The 20,956-nt window shown below is 45.3% G+C and overlaps 1 pseudogene; it reads right to left on the bottom strand.

The window, feature by feature from the left end:
• The window catches only part of LOC124011803, a 52,445-nt pseudogene extending 33,454 nt beyond the window's left edge, over positions 1 to 18,991 (bottom strand).
• Between the last annotated feature and the right edge of the window lie 1,965 nt (positions 18,992 to 20,956).

Raw genomic sequence — 20,956 nt, 5'->3', positions numbered from 1 at the left:
CATATTGAATGATTTAGTCACTCTCTCTGGTTTATTACTGAACACCAAATCAATCTGTGTTTTAGAGCAACAAGTCACCCTGGATGGTCCTTTATGTGTAAGGTCAAAGGTATTAGTGATCCATTTGAGGGTTTTCCTACAAGACCTGTCTTCATAATTAATATTAAAATCTCCCATTAAGATGACCTCTTTCCCAAAATCACATTCCCTAAGCATGTTATTAAACTGATCAAAAACACACTTTTGGTGGAAGGTGGCCTATACATTCCAATAAGGGTAAAAGACATTTGGGGAGACAGTGTAACGTTCAGGCCAATACATTCTAGTTCATGATCACTTGTGACAAGGTAGGGGTGATACACATAAATTAGCCCTATTTGGTAAAAGACAAAGTCCATGTTATGGCAAGAACAGCTCAAATTAGCAAAGAGAAATGACAGTCCATCATTACTTTAAGACATGATGGTCAGTCAATTCGGAAAATTTCAAGAACTTTGAAAGTTTCTTCAAGTGCAGTCGGCAAAAACCGCCAAGAACTATGATGAAACTGGCTTTTATGAGGACCGCTACAGGAAAGGAAGTCCCAGAGTTACCTCTGCTGCAGAGGATAAGATGTTTGAAGTTACCAGCCTCAGATTGCAGCCCAAATAAATGCTTCACAGAGTTCAAGTAACAGACACATGTCAACATGAACTGTTCAGAGGAGACTGAGTGTAAAGAAACCTCTACTAAAGGACACCAATAAAAAGAGGAGACTTGCTTGGGCAAAGAAACATGAGCAATGGACATGAGACCAAAATCTGTCTTTTGGTCTGATGAATCCAAATTTAAGATTTTTGGTTCCAACCGGTGTGTCTTTGTGAGACGCAGAGCAGGTGAGCGGATGCTCTCCAAATGTGTGGTTCCCACAGTGAAGCATAGAGGAGAAGGTGTGATGGTGTGGGGGTGTTTAGCTGTGAGGGGAACGGCACCTCAGTACCTCCAGGCTCTGATCAGGCCCTACACCCAAATAAGGGCACTGCGTTCATCCACCTCTGGCCTGCTCGCCTCCCTACCACTGAGGAAGTACAGTTCCCGCTCAGCTCAGTCAAAACTGTTCGCTGCTCTGGCTCCCCAATGGTGGAACAAACTCCCTCACGACGCCAGGACAGCGGAGTCAATCACCACCTTCCGGAGACACCTGAAACCCCACCTCTTTAAGGAATACCTAGGATAGGATAAAGTAATCCTTCTCACCCCCCCCTTAAAATATTTAGATGCACTATTCTAAAGTGGTTGTTCCACTGGATGTCATAAGGTGAATGCACCAATTTGTAAGTCGCTCTGGATAAGAGCGTCTGCTAAATGACTTAAATGTAATGTAAATGTGTTTTGCTGGTAATACTGTCTGTGATGTATTTATAATTCAAGGCACACTTAACCAACATGGTTACCACAGCATTCTGTTTTTCAACAGGACAGTGACCCAACACACCTTCAGGCTGTGCTAGTACTATTGACCAATAAGGAGAGGGATGGAGTACTGCATCAGACAACGAGGACTACACCCTCATCCGACCTCAACCCAATTGAGATGGTTTGGGATGAGTTGGATCGCAATGTGAAGGAAAAGCAGCCTACAAGTGCTCAGCATACAGCTGAATTTGGAAATGTACATACACCTAGGTCATTTTTCAACCACTCCACAAATTTCTTGTCAACAAACTATAGTTTTCGCAAGTCGGTTAGGACATCTACTTTGTGCATGACACAAGTCATTTTTCCAACAATTCTTTACAGACAGATTATTTCACTTATAATTCACTGTATCACAATTCCAGTGGGTCAGAAGTTTACATACACTAAGTTGACTGTGCCTTTAAACAGCTTGGAAAATTCCAGAACATTATGCATTGGCTTTAGAACCTTCTGATAGACTAATTGACATCACTTGATTCAATTGGAAGTGTACCTGTGGATGTATTTCAAGGCCTACGTTCAAACTCAGTGCCTCTTTGCTTGACATCATGGGAAAATCAAAAGAAATCAGGACCTCAGAAAAATAATTGTCGACCTCCACAAGTCTGGTTCATCCTTGGGAGCAATTTACAAATGCCCGAAGGTACCATGTTCATCTGTACAAACAATAGTATGCAAGTATAAACACCAATTGACCATGCAGCCGTCATACCGCTCAGGAAGGAGACGAGTTCTATCTCCTAGAGATGAACGTACTTTGGTGCGAAAAGTGCAAATCAATCCCAGAACAACAGCAAAGGACCTTGTGAAGATGCTGGAGGAAATAGGTACAAAAGTATCTATATCGACAGTAGAGTGAGTCCTATATTGACATATCCTGAAAGGCCACTCCGCAAGGAAGAAGCCACTGCTCCAAAACCGCAACTGCACATGGGGACAAAGTTAATCGTTTTTGGAGAAATGTCCTCTGGTCTGATGAAACAAAAATAGAACTGTTTGGCCTTAATGACCATCGTTATGTTTGGAGGGAAAAGGGGGAGGCTTGCAAGCGGAAGAACACCATCCCAACCGTGAAGCACGGGGGTGGCAGCATCATGTTGTGGGTGGGAGCTTTGCTGCAGGATTATGTGGCTATATTGAAGCAACATCTCAAGACGTCAGGAAGTTAAAGCTTGATCGCAAATGTGTCTTCCAAATGGACAATGACCCCAAGCACAATTTCAAAGTTGTGGCAAAATGGCTTAAGGACAACAAAATCAAGGTATTGGAGTGGCCATCACAAATGTCCCAAAATTCACCCAACTTATTGTGGGAAGCTTCTGGAAGGCTACACAAAATGTTTGACACAAGTTAAACAATTTAAAGGTAATGCTGCCAAATACTAATTGAGTGTATGTAAACTTCTGACCCACTGGGAATGTGATGAAAGAAATACAAGCTGAAATAAATAATTATCTCTACTATAATTCTGACATTTCACATTCTAAATATAAAGTGGTGATCCTACCTGACCTAAGACAGGGCATTTTTACGAGAATTAAATGTCAGGAATTGTGAAAAACTGTGTTTAAATGTATTTGGCTAAGGTGTATGTAATCTTCCGACTTCAACTGTATGTGTGAAGTCATTCAAGACTGTTGGAAAAGCATTCCAGGTGAAGCTGGTTGAGAGAATGCCAAGAGTGTGCAAAGCTGTCATCAAAGCAAAGGTCGGCTACTTTGAAGAATCTAAAATATATTTTGATTTGGTTACTACATGATTCCATATGTGTTATTTCATAGTTTTGATGTCTTCACTATTATTCTTCAATGTAGAAAATAGTAAAATAAAGAAAAACCCTTGAATGAGTCGGTGTGTCCAAACTTTTGATTGGTACTGTATGTGGATGATTTATAAAGCCAGGCACATTTAACAGTTAGGATTTTGATAACAGACCTAATTAAGCTGGGGTTTGCTCTCTCCTCAATTTTCTTAGTGTCACGTATTCTCTGCTCGTCCCCTTCCGTGTTCGACGTCGCCAGTATACTAACCACCGGTCCTGGGATCCATCATTACGCACACCTAACATTAATCATTACGCACACTTGTACGTCATCATGAGGCACACCTGGACTCCATTACCTCACTTATTACCTCCCCTATATCTGGCACACCCCTAGGTTCTTTCCCCAGTCAGTATTATTCCTGTGTTTTTGTGTGCTGTTATGTTGTCTCGTTCCATGTTTATTGTTTTATTAAACCTTTCACTTGCTTCTCAACTCTCAGCTTCTTCGTTACAGAACACTGACTGAAACAATGGAAGCAGCAAGAAAACAGAATATCTCCCAGACTGTCAACGAGCAGGGATGCTTTCTATGTCAACACTATGACCAGTTGGCACAACAAGGGATGGCTATGGAAGAGGTTCTTCACAAAGTGCAACGTCTTGAACACACCCGGTAGTCGTTGTCGTCACCTAGCAGAGAATATTCTACAACCAGTTGACCCAGAGAGCCAGCACAACAGCCCATTCAGCAACCCACTCAGGTCAGCGATGCCCATTTGTCGCGACGCCAACCTCTTCCTAGACGCATTCATTGTGTTGGCCATCCGTCTGGATAACCTACTTCAGGAGTGTCGGTACACGCATTGCTTCTCTCCCTCCCTCAGTGAAAACTCTGGATCAGAGCCTGAACCCATGGAGGTAGGGGTCACATGTCTCCCCACAACAGAGAGACGCAGATGGAGACAGCTGGGACTCTGTCTGTACTGTGGTCAAGGAAGGCAACAGCTCCAGCGGTATCCGGCACTTCCTAATCCCGGATCCACAAGAGCAGAGGGATGGTCAAGTGATCTTACACCTCCTGGTGCAGGATTGAGTATTTCATTTTCATCACTTACTGCTAAACTCTTTTTTTTTGTCCATCAAACTAGACACAGTACATGAGGGAAAGTCAACTACAGCGTTGGTGGATTACAGTGCCATGGGGAACTTTATTGACGAGACCCTTGCCTCTCATAACATCATCACATACCCACTCTACTCTCCTTTCCTGGTTCAAAGCGTCGATAATGGGCCACTAGGATCCGGAACCATCACACTCACTGTGGAGTCCATTCATCAGGAGAACATCCACTTCATCACCAGTGCACCAGGTCGCAAGATACCTTCCGCATCTACCCTCTATTGGTGGCTGATACCCAGGCCATGAAAGATTACATTTACATTACATTTAAGTCATTTAGCAGACGCTCTTATCCAGAGCGAGACGCTCCAACAATGTTTCAAACGCACGTCCACTTCTCCTGTGTCGGCTGGTTTCTTCTTTGTGACCAAGAAGGATGGAGGGTTACATACCTGCATTGATTAGAGGATTCAATTAATTCACCACAAAGTACCGTTACCCTCTCCCATTGGTCCCGGCAGCCATCGAACAGCTCCGGGGTGCCCGGAGTGCATCCGGGAGGGGGATGAATGGAAGATTGCGTGTAGCACAATGTCTGGCCACTACATGTACTTAGTGATGCCATTTGGCTTAGCCAACGCTCTATCAGTGTTCCAGGCATTCGTTAACGAGGTGTTCAGGGACACCCTAGACCCAAACTGTTGCAGACCTATATCCATCCTGCCCTGCCTATCTAAAGTCTTCGAAAGCCAAGATAATAAACAGATCACTGACCATTTCGAATCCCACCGTACCTTCTCCGCTGTGCAATCCGGCCTCCGAGCTGGTCACGGGTGCACCTCAGCCACGCTCAAGGTACTAAACGATATCATAACCGACCATCGATAAAAGACAGTACTGTGTAGCCATCTTCATCGACCTGGCCAAGGCTTTCGACTCTGTCAATCACCGTATTCTTATCGGCAGACTCAATAGCCTTGGTTTTTCTGACGACTGCCTTGCCTGGTTCACCAACTACTTTGCAGACAGAGTTCAGTGTGTCAAATCGGAGGGCATGTTGTCCGGACCTCTGGCGGTCTCTATGGGGGTACCGCAGGGTTCAATTCTCGGGCCGACTCTTTTCTCTGTATATATCAATGATGTCGCTCTTGCTGCGGGCGATTCCCTGATCCACCTCTACGCAGACGACACCATTCTGTATACTTCTGCCCTTCCTTGGACACTGTGCTAACTAACCTCCAAACGAGCTTCAATGCCATACAACACTCCTTCCGTGGCCTCCAACTGCTCTCAAACGCTAGTAAAACCAAATGCATGCTTTTCAACCTTTTGCTGCCCACACCCGCACACGCCCGCCCAACTAGCATCACCACCCTGGACGGTTCAGACCTAGAATATGTGGACAACTATAAATAGGTGTCTGGTCAGACTGTAAACTCTCCTTGCAGACTCATATTAAACATCTCCAATCCAAAATCAAATCTAGAATCGGCTTTCTATTTCACAACAAAGCCTCCTTCACTCATGCCGCTAAACTTACCCTAGTAAAACTGACTATCCTACCGATCCTCGACTTCAGCAATGTCATCTACAAAATAGCTTCCAACACTCTACTCAGCAAACTAGATGCAGTCTATCACAGTGCCATCCGTTTTGTTACCAAATCACCTTATACCATCCACCACTGTGACCTGTATGCTCTCGTCGGCTGGCCCTCGCTACATATTTGTCGCCAGACCCACTGGCTCCAGGTCATCTATAAGTCTATGCTAGGTAAAGCTCCACCTTATCTCAGTTCACTGGTCACAATAACAACACCCACCCGTAGCACACGTTCCAGCAGGTATATCTCACTGATCATCCCCAAAGCCAACACCTCATTTGGCCTTCCAGTTCTCTGCTGCCAGTGACTGGAACGAATTGCAAAAATTGAAGTTGGAGACTATTATTTCCCTCACCAACTTTAAACATCAACTATCTGAGCAGCTTAACCGATCACTGCAGCTGTCCATAGTCCATCTGTAAATAGCCCACCCAATCTACCTAACTCATCCCCATACTGTTTTTATTTTATTTACTTTTCTGCTCTTCTGCACACCAGTATCTCTACTTGCACATCACCATCTGCTCATGTATCACTCCAGTGTTAATCTGTTAAATTGAAATTATTCGCTCCTATGGCCTATTTATTGCCTACCTCCTCATGCCTTTTGCACACACAGCATATACACTTTCATTTCTCTACTGTGCCATTGACTTGTTTGTGCTATTGGCTTGTTAGTTTATTCCATGTGTAACTCTGTGTTGTTGTCTGTGTCACACTGCTTTGCTTTATCTTGGCCAGGTCGCAGTTGCAAAAGAGAACTTGTTCTCAACTAGGCTACCTGGTTAAATAAAGGTGAAATAAAAAATGTAATATAAATGCTCGGATGCCAGGTGGTTGTGTATCTTGATGACATCCTGGTACACTCGGCTACCCTGGAGGATCACATCTCTCACGTTCGAGCAGTCCTGGAATGCCTCCTTGCTAACCACCTGTTCGTTAAGGCTGAGAAGTGCCAATTTAATGCTGTTCCCTTTTTAGGCTACCAAATCAGCCTGCAGGGAGTGAGGATGGACGACAAGAAGGTAGATGTGGTCAGGTCATGGCCAGTCCCAACAACCATAAAGGGTTTAGAACAGTCTTTTGGGTTTGCAAACTTCTACCGCCTTTTCATCAGGAACTTCCGCTCCGTTGCTGCCCCTCTCACCGCTCTCCTCAGCCGAGGCCTTCTGTCTCCTCAAGGGACATTTTACCTCCGCCCCATTACTCAAACACCCAGATCACACGATTTCCTTTGTGGTGGAGGTGGACGCTTCAGAGGTGGGCATGGGGGCAGTTCTGTCTCAACAACAGGGTAATAAACAGAAATTGTATCCATGTGCATATTACTCTACAAAACTGTCCCCAGCAGAGAGGAATTATGACATTGGTAATCGAGAGCTCCTGGCGGTGAGCAGTAGAGGCGTAGAGACACTGGCTGGAGGGTGCCAAGAAACCATTCGCCGTCCTAACTGACCATCGGAACCTGAACAGCAAGGAGGCTGAATCTATGCCAAGCAAGGTGGACATTCGCCAGGCTTTGGAGAGGGAGTCCGCACCAACTAATTGTCCTCCCGAGCGCACCTATGTTCCCACAGGAATTAGGGACCGGCTGCTGACCTGGGCACACACAGCTGTCGTCGCTGGACATCCAGGTATTTCTTGCACTACCCAGTCTATCCCTGAGAAGTACTGGTAGCCCACCCTGGCACAGGACGTCACTCGCTACGTCAACTCCTGTTCCGTATGTGTCCAAACCAAATCCCCCCCAGAACTCCTTCCTGTGCCTCAGCATCCCTGGTCCCATCTATCCATTGACTTTGTTACTGATCTCCTCTCTGACTGTTTCACCACCATTTTGGTGGTTGGGGATAGACTTTCAAAATCCTGTTTAATCCCTCTTTCTGGTCTCCCTACTGCTCTCCAGGTTGATGAGGCACTATTCCAACAGGTCTTGCAATATTATGGCCATCCGGAGGACATCGTCTCCAACCATGGGCCTCAATTCACATCACGGGTATAGAGAGCATTTATGGAGAAGCTCGGGGTCACGGTCAGCTTCACTTCCAGGTATAGGCCTCAGGTGGAGCGGATGAACCAGGAGGAGGGGGAGGTTCCTGAGGAGTTACTGTCAGGTCCGGCAGGGAGACTGGGCTCGATTCCTTCCATGGGCAGAGTACGCCCAGAACTTGCTACCTCACTCCTCCGCTGGGTTGACCCCCTTCCAGTGTGTTCTGGGTTTTCAGCCGGCCCTGGCGCTGTGGACCCCGGGCCAGACCGAAGCTCCTGTGGTTGATGAGTGGTTTTGGTGCGCAGAAAAAGTATGGCGCGATGCTCACGTGAGACTCCAGTGTGCCATCCACCGTCAGAAGGAGCAGGAAGAATACCACCCTGGGGATTGTCTGGCTCTCTACCAGGAATCTCCCACTCCGCCTGGCCAGCAAGAAGCTGAGCCCCCGGTTTGTGGGGCCATTCAAGTTTATCCGAAGGGTGAACGAGGTGACATATAGGCTACAGATTCCCAGTGACTATCGTATCTCACCTTTTCATGTCTCCCTTCTCAGGCCGGTGGTTCCTGGTCTCCTGATGCTGTTCCCCTGGACATCGAGGGGGGATCCGGCCTATGCCGCCAGATCTCTGCTGGACCTCCAACGTCTTGGGGGATGGCTCCAGTACATGGTGTACTGGGAGGGGTATGGCCCAGAGGAGCGGTGTTGGGTTCAAGTGGAGGACATTCTGGATCCCAACACCATCTGTGGATTGGTTATCAGAGCTACACTGATAACTCGAGCTTGGTTTCAAAACCATACCAAACGATCTTTGGTATAGTGTCACCATAATATTTGGCTTGAGGAAGTGTGATAATCATTAGGATATTTTAGTGATCAGCAGTAGATGTCCTAAATGCCCCCCAGCCTTCAGATTTGAGCGAAACAGTGCACTTGCACTTCAGATGTGTTTTAATGCTATGGATGCAACAGTCAACTTATTAATTTCCAAACGTTTAGGTTAGTTCTATGCTGCTTTACATTCTATTAACGGCAAGGGTTACATTAAATAGGTGCAATATTTTTTACTTATGCATTTGGTAATATTCAATTAATACGCACACAAACCATTTGAACAAATGCATTCACTGTGAAAGTTGATACATGTACGCCCTATATATATGTGTGCAGCACTTCATTCAATTTATTGACTGAGTTATTGTTTTCTTGCTCAAACCGTGAGCCACACTTGTCAAATTCAGAAATTTCTCTCAAAACACAGGGATGTCAATTCGCACTGGACTAGTATTATCAGAGGACTTTGCAGTTATTGGAGCTGGAATTGTTACTCTCCTGCCCTGTACAAATGACTGACATGGCAGATTCGGACGGGACTAAAATGACAGATGCAGTGTTTTGTGCTTGTGAGCTAAATTACATTACCCACCACCCCCAGTAAAACTAATCATGTCCTAACAGGGCTTTAGGAAAGGACTGTTTTCTCTTCTCTGCTGCTAACTCTGTGGCATTGTTCTCAATCCCAATATCCTGGTTAATTTTGCTGCTACGCAACATGGGGATAGAAGCCAATTCTACAGCGCACTGAGGATAGTTTCAGCGCATTTGTTATAAGATTTTTTATTTTTAGTGTTTCACCATTATTTTTAAATAATATAACCATATACAATTTCAGTATCACATAGAGTATCACATCTTAGAGTGATGGACTGTGCCATCCCTATGATTCGTCTGAAATGGATTAGTCCATTGAGACAAGCATGAATCAGACCGGTTTCTTGTGCACAGCGAAGAGAAAAAAACAAATCATTGAAACTAAAGACATCTCAGTCGACAAACAGCGTATGGGGTCAGACCTAGCTAAATGGCATATATTATGTGCATACTTGTCACTGTGAGCAAACATTTATATATGCTCTCTATCCACAGGAGGACATTAGCAGTCATGAATGACCCACCAGCCACGCATCCACCACACTCTGACCTTCCTGTGGCTTTCCTTCCTGTGGCCTCGGCATTCCCCCTTACCATCTTGCTTGAGTATGGCAACTCTAATAGAGGAGTTGGTTGAGACACTGAGTCTCAACCAACTTCTGTATTGGAGTTGTCATCTTCGAGCAAGAAGCACATTATGTAAAAAAATGCAAATACTATTCTGTTTTTTAAAAACTTAATTTAAAAAACAGTGGACTTTTGAACTTTATAAATAACAAATTCACACAGACAAATGTCAACATGAGTTTTCATAATACAACAAGACGTCTATGAAGCTATGGCTGCAGTAAGCTCTAATAACTTTAATGTGCCATGTGAAAATTATAGAGGCCAAATATTAAGGCCAATATTATATGATTGTGTACCTCGCTAAGAAAACACACAGCGAAAAGGAAAGGGGGATACAGTGCATTTAGAAAGTATCCAGGCCCCTTCACTTTTTCCACATTTTGTTACATTACAGCCTTATTCTAAAATGGATTAAATTGTTTTTTTCCCCCTCATCAATCTACACACACAATACTCCATAATGACAAAGCAAAAATCGTTTTTTAGAAATGTATATAAAATACAAAAAAAATATACATTTACATAAGTATTCTGTCACGACTTCTGCCGAAGTTGGTGCTTCTCCTTGTTCGGGCGGTGTTCGGCTTTCACCGATCTACATTTCTTTTTCCTTTTGTTTGGTCTTGATTGTACACACCTGGTTTCCATTACGTTACAATGTATTCCCATTTAACCCTCTGGTTCCATCATGGTTTTGTGCGTGTTTATTGTTGTCAAGTTGTCTCGTTTATGTGCTCTGGAATTTTGTTCTCCTTGATGGAAGATTGTTTATTGAGTAAAGTCACGATTATTACTCATCTCTGTGTCCTGCGTCTGACTCTGCCTTACCCACCAAGACTATTAACAGATATACACACCACTAATGTAGTCAGCAGGTGCACACAGCCCTCCTCTACCTGTGGAGGAGCGAGTCCATCAGCACTCGACTATGATCGCGTGCTGCAAACCATGGAGCGATGGGAGAGAGGGGGTTTTCCAGAAACCCCATCATCATCATCATCATCACCCCAGCTCCCACAACAACCCATACCACTGTCCACCCCTCCTTCACCTGGATCCAGTGGGATTTGGCTTGCGCTCCCGAGGGTATGTGATGGAACGGCTGCCGGGTGCCAGGGGTTCCTACTCCAGCTGGCAACTGTTCACCCGACTCCTTCGGGACGCGATAGTGTGAACGCCCTCATCTCCTGTCTGACTCGTAAAGCACTGGAATGGGCCAACGCCATGTGGGGAAGGGAAGGACCGACAACTGGACAACTATTAAAATGTCACCCGCCGCTTTCGGGCGGTTTTTAATCCCCCACCTGAAGGGAGAGCAGCGGGGGAATGCTTGTATCATCTCAGATAGGGCATGTGGAGCGCACAAGACTTCGCTCTGGACTTTTGAACTCTGGCCGCTGGGTGAGCGGGCCCTGATCGACCACTAAAGGTGTAGTCTACGCGAGGACGTTCGTAGGGAGCTAGCCTGCAGGGGAACCACCCTTACCTTTGACCAGCTGGTGGACCTCTCCATCCGGCTGGAATACCTGTTGGCCTCCCACAGACGTCCGGATCCGGGTCCGTCAGTTCCGTCCCCCAGCACCTCCGATTGGGAAATTACAACCCCTACCCGTTCCACAACGGCCGTGGTCACACCTATCGGTGGATTTCGTGACGGATCTTCCTCCGTCTCCTTCCTTTACCCGGTCTCCCTATGGCTTTACAGACTGTGGAGGCCCTATTCACCCACCTCTTCCGGCACTACGGGGTGCCTGAGGATATAGTTTCTGAGTGGGGTCCCCAGTTCACGTCGAGGGTCTGGAGGGCGTTTATGGAAATCCTGGGGGTCTCGATCAGCCTCACTTCAGGTTTTCACCCCGAGAGTAACGGGCAGGTGGAGAGAGGTAACCAGGATATGGGTAGGTTTCTGAGGTCCTATTGCCAGGACCGGCAGGGGAGTGGTCAGCTTTCATCCCCTGGGCAGAGATGGCCCAAAACTCCCTCCACCACTCCATCTCCTTTTCAGTGTGTACTAGGCTATCAGCCGGTCCTGGCACCGTGGCATCAGAGCCAGATCGAAGCCAGATCTCTCCAGATATTTTTGATCAGGTTCAAGTCTGGGCTCTGGCTGGTTCACTCAAGGACATTCAGAGACTTGTCCCTAAACCACTCCTGCGTTGTCTTGGTAGTGTTGGTGTGCTTAGGGTCGTTGTCCTGTTGGAAGGTGAACCTTCGCCCCAGTCTGACGTCCTGAGCGCTCTGGAGCCCAGTTCCTGCTGCTGAAAAACATTCCCACAGCATGATGCTGCCACCACCATGCTTCACTGTAGGGATGGTGAAAGGTTTCTTCCAGACATGACGCATGGCATTCAGGTCAAAAAGTTCAATCTTGGTTTCATCAGACCAAAGAATCTTGTTTCTCATGGTCAGAGTCCTTTAGGTGCCTTTTTGAAAACTCTAAGCGGGCTGTCATGTGCCTGAGAAGAGGCTTTCGTCTGGCCACTCTACTGAAAAAGGCCTGATCGGTGGAGTGCTGCAGAGATGGTTGTCCTTCTGGAAGGTTCTCCCATCGCCACAGAGGAACTCTGGAGCTCTGTCAGAGTGACCATCGGGTTCTTGGTCACCTCCCTAACCAAGTTCCTTCTCCCCTGATTGCTAAGTTTGGCTGGGCGGCCAGATCTTGGAAGATTATGGGTGGTTCCAAACTTCTTCCATTTAAGAATGATGGAGGCCACTGTGTTCTTGGGAACCTTCAATGTTACAGACATTTTTTGGTACCCTTCCCCAGATCTGTGCCTCAACACAATCCTGTCTCGGAGCTCTACGGACAATTCCTTCAACCTCATGGCTTGGTTTTCAATCTGACATGCACTGTTAACTGTGGAACTTTATATAGACAGGTGTGTGCCTTTCCAAATCATGTCCAATCAATTGAATTTACCACAGGTGGACTCCAATCAAGTTGTAGAAACATCTCAAGGACGATCAATGGAAACAGGATGGACCTGAGGGGTCTGAATAGTTATGTGAATAATGTGTTTTTTTATTTGTAATACATTTCCATTTTTTTCTAAAAACCTGTTTTCACTTTGTCATTGTGGTGTATTTTGTGTAGATTCCTGAGGATTTTTTAAAATCCATTTTAGAATAAGGCTGTACTGTACCAAAATGTGGAAATTGTGAAGGGGACTGAATACTTTCCGAATGCACTGTACCGAGTCAGTTGCACAACTGAATCTAACCCATCCCCTCTTAATCAGAGAAGTGCAGGGGGCTGCCTTAATCAACATCATCGGCTCCCGGGAGCAGTTGTTGTGGGGTATAATTGCCTTGCTCTTGGGCAGAATGGCAGATCTTTACCTTGTCGGCTCGGGGATTCGATAAAGAAACCTTGTGGTTGCAACATTATCCTTTGACATTTTGCTATGCTGAGTGAAATTCTTATCCTATTGCGTTATTATTATATTACCATCTGCTCCTGTCTCTCCTCGGCCCTAGACTTGGACCATCTATTCCAGCCCCTCTGCTGAACAACTCGAGCCTAGCCCAGGGGAACACCTTTATCCGTAGATCATGTTCTTTCCCTCGGCTAGTCTGACATTTTATAAATTGATTATCAATATAGGAAGCAAGCTACTAATATACGTTTGTTTTTTAAATGTTATATGTAAATTGCAAGTAATTAAAAGTAATTACTGAAGTTATGAATGGGTACTGCTAATCCTGTAGCTTTATCAGTAGAATATTTGCATTAGCTACATAGCTACTACAGAGCTATTTATTTTGTGTTTATATATATATATATATATATATATATATATATATATATATATATATATATATATATATATATATATATATGGCTCTGGCTATACTAGCAAACAGTTATCGACTAGCAAACAGTTATGTTATAAAATACATCAGTTCATAAATCACCGTTCATAAAAACACTATGCATAGCTTGTAAACCTTATTTGGTTGACATGTTGAAGATAATAGCAAGGGGCTGGAACTGAAATCGCTAGCGGGCTGGCCCACATGGGCCAAGCTTGCAATATGTCACCAAAATTTGTGTAGATTCCCTGAATGGGAAAATGGCGCCACACAGTTACAAAAAACAGTCGCTATCAAATTAGGGATTTCATGGCTTGTTTAACCTGTTGCGACGAGTAATCCCGTATCCGGGATCCTATTTTTAGCCTCAAGCTCATTAGCATAACGCAACGTTAACTATTCATGAAAATCGCAAATGAAATGAAATAAATATATTAGCTCTCAAGCTTAGCCTTTTGTTAACAACACTGTCATCTCAGATTTTCAAAATATGCTTTTGAACCATAGCTAAACAAGCATTTGTGTAAGAGTATTGATTGCTAGCATACCATTAAGCATTCAGCATGCAACATTTTCACAAAAACAAGAAAAGCATTAAAAGAACTTCAGATGTTTTCAATGAGGAGACTCTCAGTTAGATAGCAAAAATATCATTTGTGTAGGACAAATCGCTCCGTTTTGTTCACGTTTGGGTAAGAAAAAACCAGAAAATTAAGTCATTACAACAAACTTTTTTTCCAAATTAACTCCATAATATCGATAGAAACATGGCAAACGTTGTTTAGAATCAATCCTCAAGGTGTTTTTCACATATCTATCGATGATAAATCATTCGTTGCAGTTGACTTTCTCCTCTGAAGAAAATGGAACGCGCATGGACCTGGAGATTACGCAATAATTTCGACACCGGGCGGACACCTGGTAAATGTAGTCTCTTATGGTCAATCTTCCATTGTTATGCCTACAAATACGTCACAATGCTGCAGACACATTGGGGAAACAACAGAAAGTGCAGGCTCATTCCTGGCGCATTCACAGCCATATAAGGAGACATTGGAATACAGGGCATTCAAAATCTGGACCATTTCCTGTATGAAATTTCATCTTGGTTTCGCCTGTAGCATTAGTTCTGAGGCACTCACAGATTATATCTTTGCAGTTTTGGAAACGTCAGAATTGTTTCTTTCGAAAGCTGTCAATTACATGCTTAGTCGAGCATCTTTTCGTTACAAAATATCTTGTATAAAACGTTTTTTATCCAAAAATTAAAAGAGCGCCCCCTATCTCGAAGAAGTTAAGGTAAAACAGTAATTCTGCTCATAGATCATGCATGTATGAACTACACATTGACATATCCAGCCTAAAGCGGGATGTTTAAAACATACTAACGTAGTTTAGCCCAATTTGCTAAAGTCCCGCATGTCTTTAAAGGACAAGAACAGTGAACTGTCACGAACCAGCTCGAAGTCCGTAACAAAAAGGGAGACAAAGTGGAGATAAGGAATAACAAAATATATTTATTAACTGAGGTAACCTAAATACAATTAACAATGGGGTGTGTAGTCAGTAATCAGTAGTGTAAGTGAGTGGTTGCGTACATAGGTGTGATAATGAGAGATGTTGAAAGGTGCCAAAGCAAACAACCAAAAAGGCCACAAAAATGCCACAACCAAAATCCAACAGTGTGTCTGCATGGAGAGAGTCTCCTCAATGAATGGGGAAAAGGTGTATTTATCCCGGGTGTGTCCCATTTCGCTGACGACCCTCCCAGCTCCGCCCACCGACATCCTAATAAGGAAAACAAGAGCAAAGGGAAAGAATTCGGCAGACAGAGTGGGAGGGTCGTCACAGAACTAAATGAAAGTCACTGACTGTCAGACTCCTGTCTTGTCCATTGTATGCTCTGTCAGAACTCAATAAACTCACACACAAACACTGACTGTAAGGCGTCCTTCTCTCTCTCTGTCTGTCTCCCTCTTTCTCTCTGACTGGAAGAAATGGTGCCAGCCTCTGAAAGAGTGAGATCCCTTTGTTCTTCAGGGGACAGAGGACACAAGGCCAGCAGACAGGCAGACAGCGAATGAGCCAGCTAGCAAGCCAACGAGGCAGGCAGACAGACAGCCAGGCGGACGAATGGACAGAGAGAGACAGACTCTTCCTCCTGACACAGAGAGGACTGTCTGTGTGTGTGTGTTCCTGTTAGGCCACAGAGAGATAGGCTGCTGTAACCATGGAGAGATTTTCCAAGATGCTGCAGCCATCCAAGCATGACTCCCCTCTTGTCCCGACACCTCCCAGTTGGAGCTTGTCCCGGCCTGGGAGTTGGGCTCATTAGGGTATTCCCAGCTGGACATTGTTCAACACTACTCTTGTTCTGTTTCTATGGCAGTAGCACTGTATAAGAAAGGGTTCTCTGACCAGGTAGAACCTTTTCACCTTTTAAATTTATTTTCATAGAAAGAAATTGGGGCGGCAGGGTAGCCTAGTGGTTAGAGTGTTGGACTAGGAACCTAAAGGTTGTAAGTTCAAATCCCGAGCTGACAAGGTACAAGTCTGTCGTTCTGCCCCTGAACAGGCACTTAACCCACTGTTCCTAGGCCGTCATTGAAAATAAGAATTTGTTCTTAATTAACTGACTTGCCTAAAGTTAAAATAGAGGTGTTAAAAAAATGTTCTGAAGTAGTTCTGGATAAAAAAGGTTCCATGAGGAACTCTCATCCCTGTTGTGCAGAGGAAGAATCCTAATTTATAAGTGGATGGCTGGAGGAACAGAAGCTGCTCCAGTTTCAACTGTTCTGCCTGCGGCCATGGAACCCTGACCTGTTCACCTGATGTGCTACCTGTCCCAGACCTGCTGTTTTCAACTCTCTAGAGACAGCAGGAGCAGAGACACTCTGAATGACCGGCTATGAAAAGCCAACTGACATTTACTGCTGAGGTGCTGACCTGTTGCACCCTCGACAACCACTGTGATTATTATTATTATTTGACCCTGCTGGTCCTCTATGAACATTTGAACATCTTGGACATGTTCTGTTATAATCTCCACCCGGCACAGCCAGAAGAGGACTGGCCACCCCTCATAGCCTGGTTCCTCTCTAGGTTTCTTCCTAGGTTCTGGCCTTTCTAGGGAGTTTTTCATAGCCACCGTGCTTCTACACCTGCATTGCTTGCTGTTTGGGGATTTAGGCTGGGTTTCTGTACAGCACTTTGAGATCTCAGCTGACGTAAGAAGGGCTTTATGAATAAATGTAATTTGATTTGATTAAGTTAAACAACAACCAGCAGTTTATAGGCTACGTGTGAGGGGAAGGAGGGTGTTTGCATCAAATGGCACCCAATTCCCTACATATATAAGGAACAGGGTGCCATTTGGGACATCACCTGTTGTGTAAGAAGGTATTACTTAAAATAGTCAAGGGCCCTACAGGCCACCTGTTACCTAACTTCCTGGAGGTTAGTGGGGTGGGGTTAGGGCATCAGAGATGGATAGATATAGCCACTCTCTCTCTCTCCACGATGCATTCGAAAAGTATTCAGAAACCTTAACCTTTTTCCACAGGAGTCACTACAGCGTGACGGGACAAGGACATCCCGGCCAGCCAAACACTCCACTAACTCAGACGATGCTGGTCCAATTGCGGGTGGTCTCATTGGTCTCCCGGTCACAGCCGGCATTTGTAGCAACGCAGTTTGCACTGAGATGCAGTGTCTTAGACCACTGCGCCACTCAAGAGGCTCCTTCTATAAAGTTTTTAATGCTTATCAATTGCCTTACACAAAGTATTAAAACACTCAAATATTACACAGGCCTCTTAAAGAATTTCATTTAAATGTTACATGTATTTTTTGTTCACAGAAACATTGAGAAAATATGGAAAAATAAATTATGAAATGTTAATGATATAAAGCAGCCCGTGTAATCATCTGCCAGAGAGTAGCCCCAATCTGCCCGAGCCCCAAGTAATACATTTGGGACAGATAACTCACACCTGAATCAGCCCGAGTTCAATCCCCACATCGTAGCCATAAGTAATACTGCTGAAGGCGGTCCAGACTCGGGCCACATGACGTCGGCCGAGTCCGACTCTCAGCCGGAATCGGCCCAAATCCACCTGTGCTAGCTGGGCAGTTTCCAGTAAACATCAGCTGTTGACAATCTATTGATTAACCAGAGAAGATGGAACGTGGTTATATTGTTGCAATGAATGCATGAACAGCGTGGAAGGGAAGGAAACTGTCTAATAAAAGAAACACCCTCTTTGCAACACTTTGCTTAGGCCTCTTCACACTTCATTCACTGAATGAATGGGGTTTTATGTGTGTCTTATTACTAGGCTACCAAAAGCAGCCAGTCAATCGGTAAGCCTCGTGTGGTGTATGGACTATCGAACTTACTCTCTGTGATCTTCTGCAAGCCCAATACGTCCTCAGGAGTGATCGCCATGTTCCCGAGCAGTTCCTCTTCCGTGGTCGCCGGTACCCCCACATCCATTGAGTTGCAGCCTTTTTTGACTTTCATTGCTGCTGTTGGGTTCTGGTTTGCGTTCGGGCTCGGGCTCGCAGTGGCCGTTGATGTTGTTACTGCTGCTTCCTCTGGTATCTCTTCTGACACAGCAACTGCCAGGATTATTACTGGTGGACTTCTTAGCGCTCAACGGTCCCGGCTGTTGCTTCTGCTGGTGCAAGAATAGCTCATTCTCTGTCTCTCCTCCCCCTTCTCCTAGCCCATGCCTGTAAGATACAAAACAGTCATCCTCCCTCCCTCTCCAAAGCCTGCACAGCTGCTGTCTGTAGCTCCTTGGTGCTTAATTCAAAGCCCTTCTTATTTCTGAGTTGAAGTCTGCCGTCTGCAGGAGATGATACTGCTATAGAGTTGCTCTCTCTCCTCCTAACATCGAACAAATCCACCTACAGCGCACTGTATGGCTGAAACAGTCTCTGGTGGGGTCGTCTGCGGGCTTGCAGCTGCCTGGTAAAGATTGCAAGGCAAAGTGAGCGTTGTGCCTTTTCGTCGTAATTGGACAAAGGGAAGTGGCACTGGTTGAGATCCAAATGCCCAAACTGCAGCTTCTCCGACTAACATGTCGCATTTAAAAACAATGCAAGGATTTACATTTACATTTACATTTAAGTCATTTAGCAGACGCTCTTATCCAGAGCGACTTACAAATTGGTGCATTCACCTTATGACATCCAGTGGGACAGTCACTTAACAATAGTGCATCTAAAACTTAGGGGGGGTGGGGTGAGAGGGATTACTTAACCTATCCTAGGTATTCCTTAAAGAGGTGGGGTTTCAGGTGTCTCCGGAAGGTGGTGATTGACTCCGCTGTCCTGGCGTCGTGAGGGAGTTTGTTCCACCATTGGGGGGCCAGGGCAGCGAACAGTTTTGACTGGGCTGAGCGGGAGCTGTACTTCCTCAGTGGTAGGGAGGCGAGCAGGCCAGAGGTGGATGAACGCAGTGCCCTTGTTTGGGTGTAGGGCCTGATCAGAGCCTGGAGGTACTGAGGTGCCGTTCCCCTCACAGCTCCGTAGGCAAGCACCATGGTCTTGTAGCGGATGCGAGCTTCAACTGGAAGCCAGTGGAGAGAACGGAGGAGTGGGGTGACGTGAGAGAACTTGGGAAGGTTGAACACCAGACGGGCTGCGGCGTTCTGGATGAGTTGAAGGGGTTTAATGGCACAGGCAGGGAGCCCAGCCAACAGCGAGTTGCAGTAATCCAGACGGGAGATGACAAGTGCCTGGATTAGGACCTGCGCCGCTTCCTGTGTGAGGCAGGGTCGTACTCTGCGGATGTTGTAGAGCATGAACCTACAGGAACGGGCCACCGCCTTGATGTTAGTAGAGAACGACAGGGTGTTGTCCAGGATCACGCCAAGGTTCTTGGCGCTCTGGGAGGAGGACACAATGGAGTTGTCGACCGTGATGGCGAGATCATGGAACGGGCAGTCCTTCCCCGGGAGGAAGAGCAGCTCCGTCTTGCCGAGGTTCAGCTTGAGATTTAGAGATCTGATATAATATTTTGTTTGATCCCTATTGGGAGCTACCCCTATCTGTCAATTATGTATGGTCCATTTGGATGTCACTCCAAAAATGTTTTGCCATGTCAGCTGAAAGGATACTGCCTGCTGATTTCCATCAAGAGAAGTCAATTAGGCCTATTGGTTTGTCAGATGACCAAACAGATACATGAATCATGTGGGGTAGGCCTATAAACCTATATAGCCTAAATTTCTCCAGATTGTTTCATTATTTGCAGCAGGTGCATTAGGTAGTGCAATTGAGTAATATGTCAGAATCACAACACTGAATGCCTTAGTAGTATTTCATTTGTCTCTCTAGACGTACTGGTTACCTCACACAATGTACCAATATTCCAGCTTGCCTAGGTAGCAGGTAGCAGGCGTAAAAAGATGCCTAAACGGAGTTCCCACTTCCATTTTTCAGGGGAAATGGAAGTTAGGTTAAATATACTGTACCCTGAAAACCTGTGGAGAGTGGGTTAGACTTTCCGAGACTAGTATTTCATTGGATACCACAGCCTATTAGTACCCTACCCTGTACTGACCAGACTGTGTAGTGTCACTGGACTAGACAGCAGTCTATACATCATTTGAGGTTATTTCCTATATGGTCATAGGTTGTGTATTAATAAAGTGGCCTTCTCTCCTTGCATCTGCAATAAAGCAAATGCCAAAGGTTTGCAAAAGGTTTGCATTCATCTGGCTGGCCTGTTCTTTCAGATCGGTGAGAAGGTTGGTGCATGGTTATTAAAATGTACCATATGGTAAAATGGACAGGCCCATGCCAGTATGGCCAATGACATAGAGTCTAGTCCATGAGATTTCCAGTGAATATCCCAGACATTCTGGAATGTCAAACAGATTCTGGAATGTCAAACAGATTCTGGAATGTCAGACAGATTCTGGAATGTCACAGTTGTTCCACAAGTTCTCACTCATCCATGAGGAAATCCTCTCATTCATCCATGAGGAAATGCTGCATCCTACAGGACAGCTGCCTCTACTGCAGAGCCAGTCACAGTGGACATTTCAGAATGGGTTTGTCACGGTTTGCTTTGTCATCCAAGCTGAAAAGGAGCATTTTCCCGAAGTCCATTTGTAAAAAAATACATTGCTGAGTTT

The sequence above is a fragment of the Oncorhynchus gorbuscha genome, linkage group LG01, assembly GCF_021184085.1.
Source record: "Oncorhynchus gorbuscha isolate QuinsamMale2020 ecotype Even-year linkage group LG01, OgorEven_v1.0, whole genome shotgun sequence".
Classification (NCBI taxonomy): domain Eukaryota; kingdom Metazoa; phylum Chordata; class Actinopteri; order Salmoniformes; family Salmonidae; genus Oncorhynchus; species Oncorhynchus gorbuscha.
The sequence above is the reverse complement of the archived record's forward strand: the minus strand, read 5'-3'. Positions and strand labels throughout refer to the sequence as shown.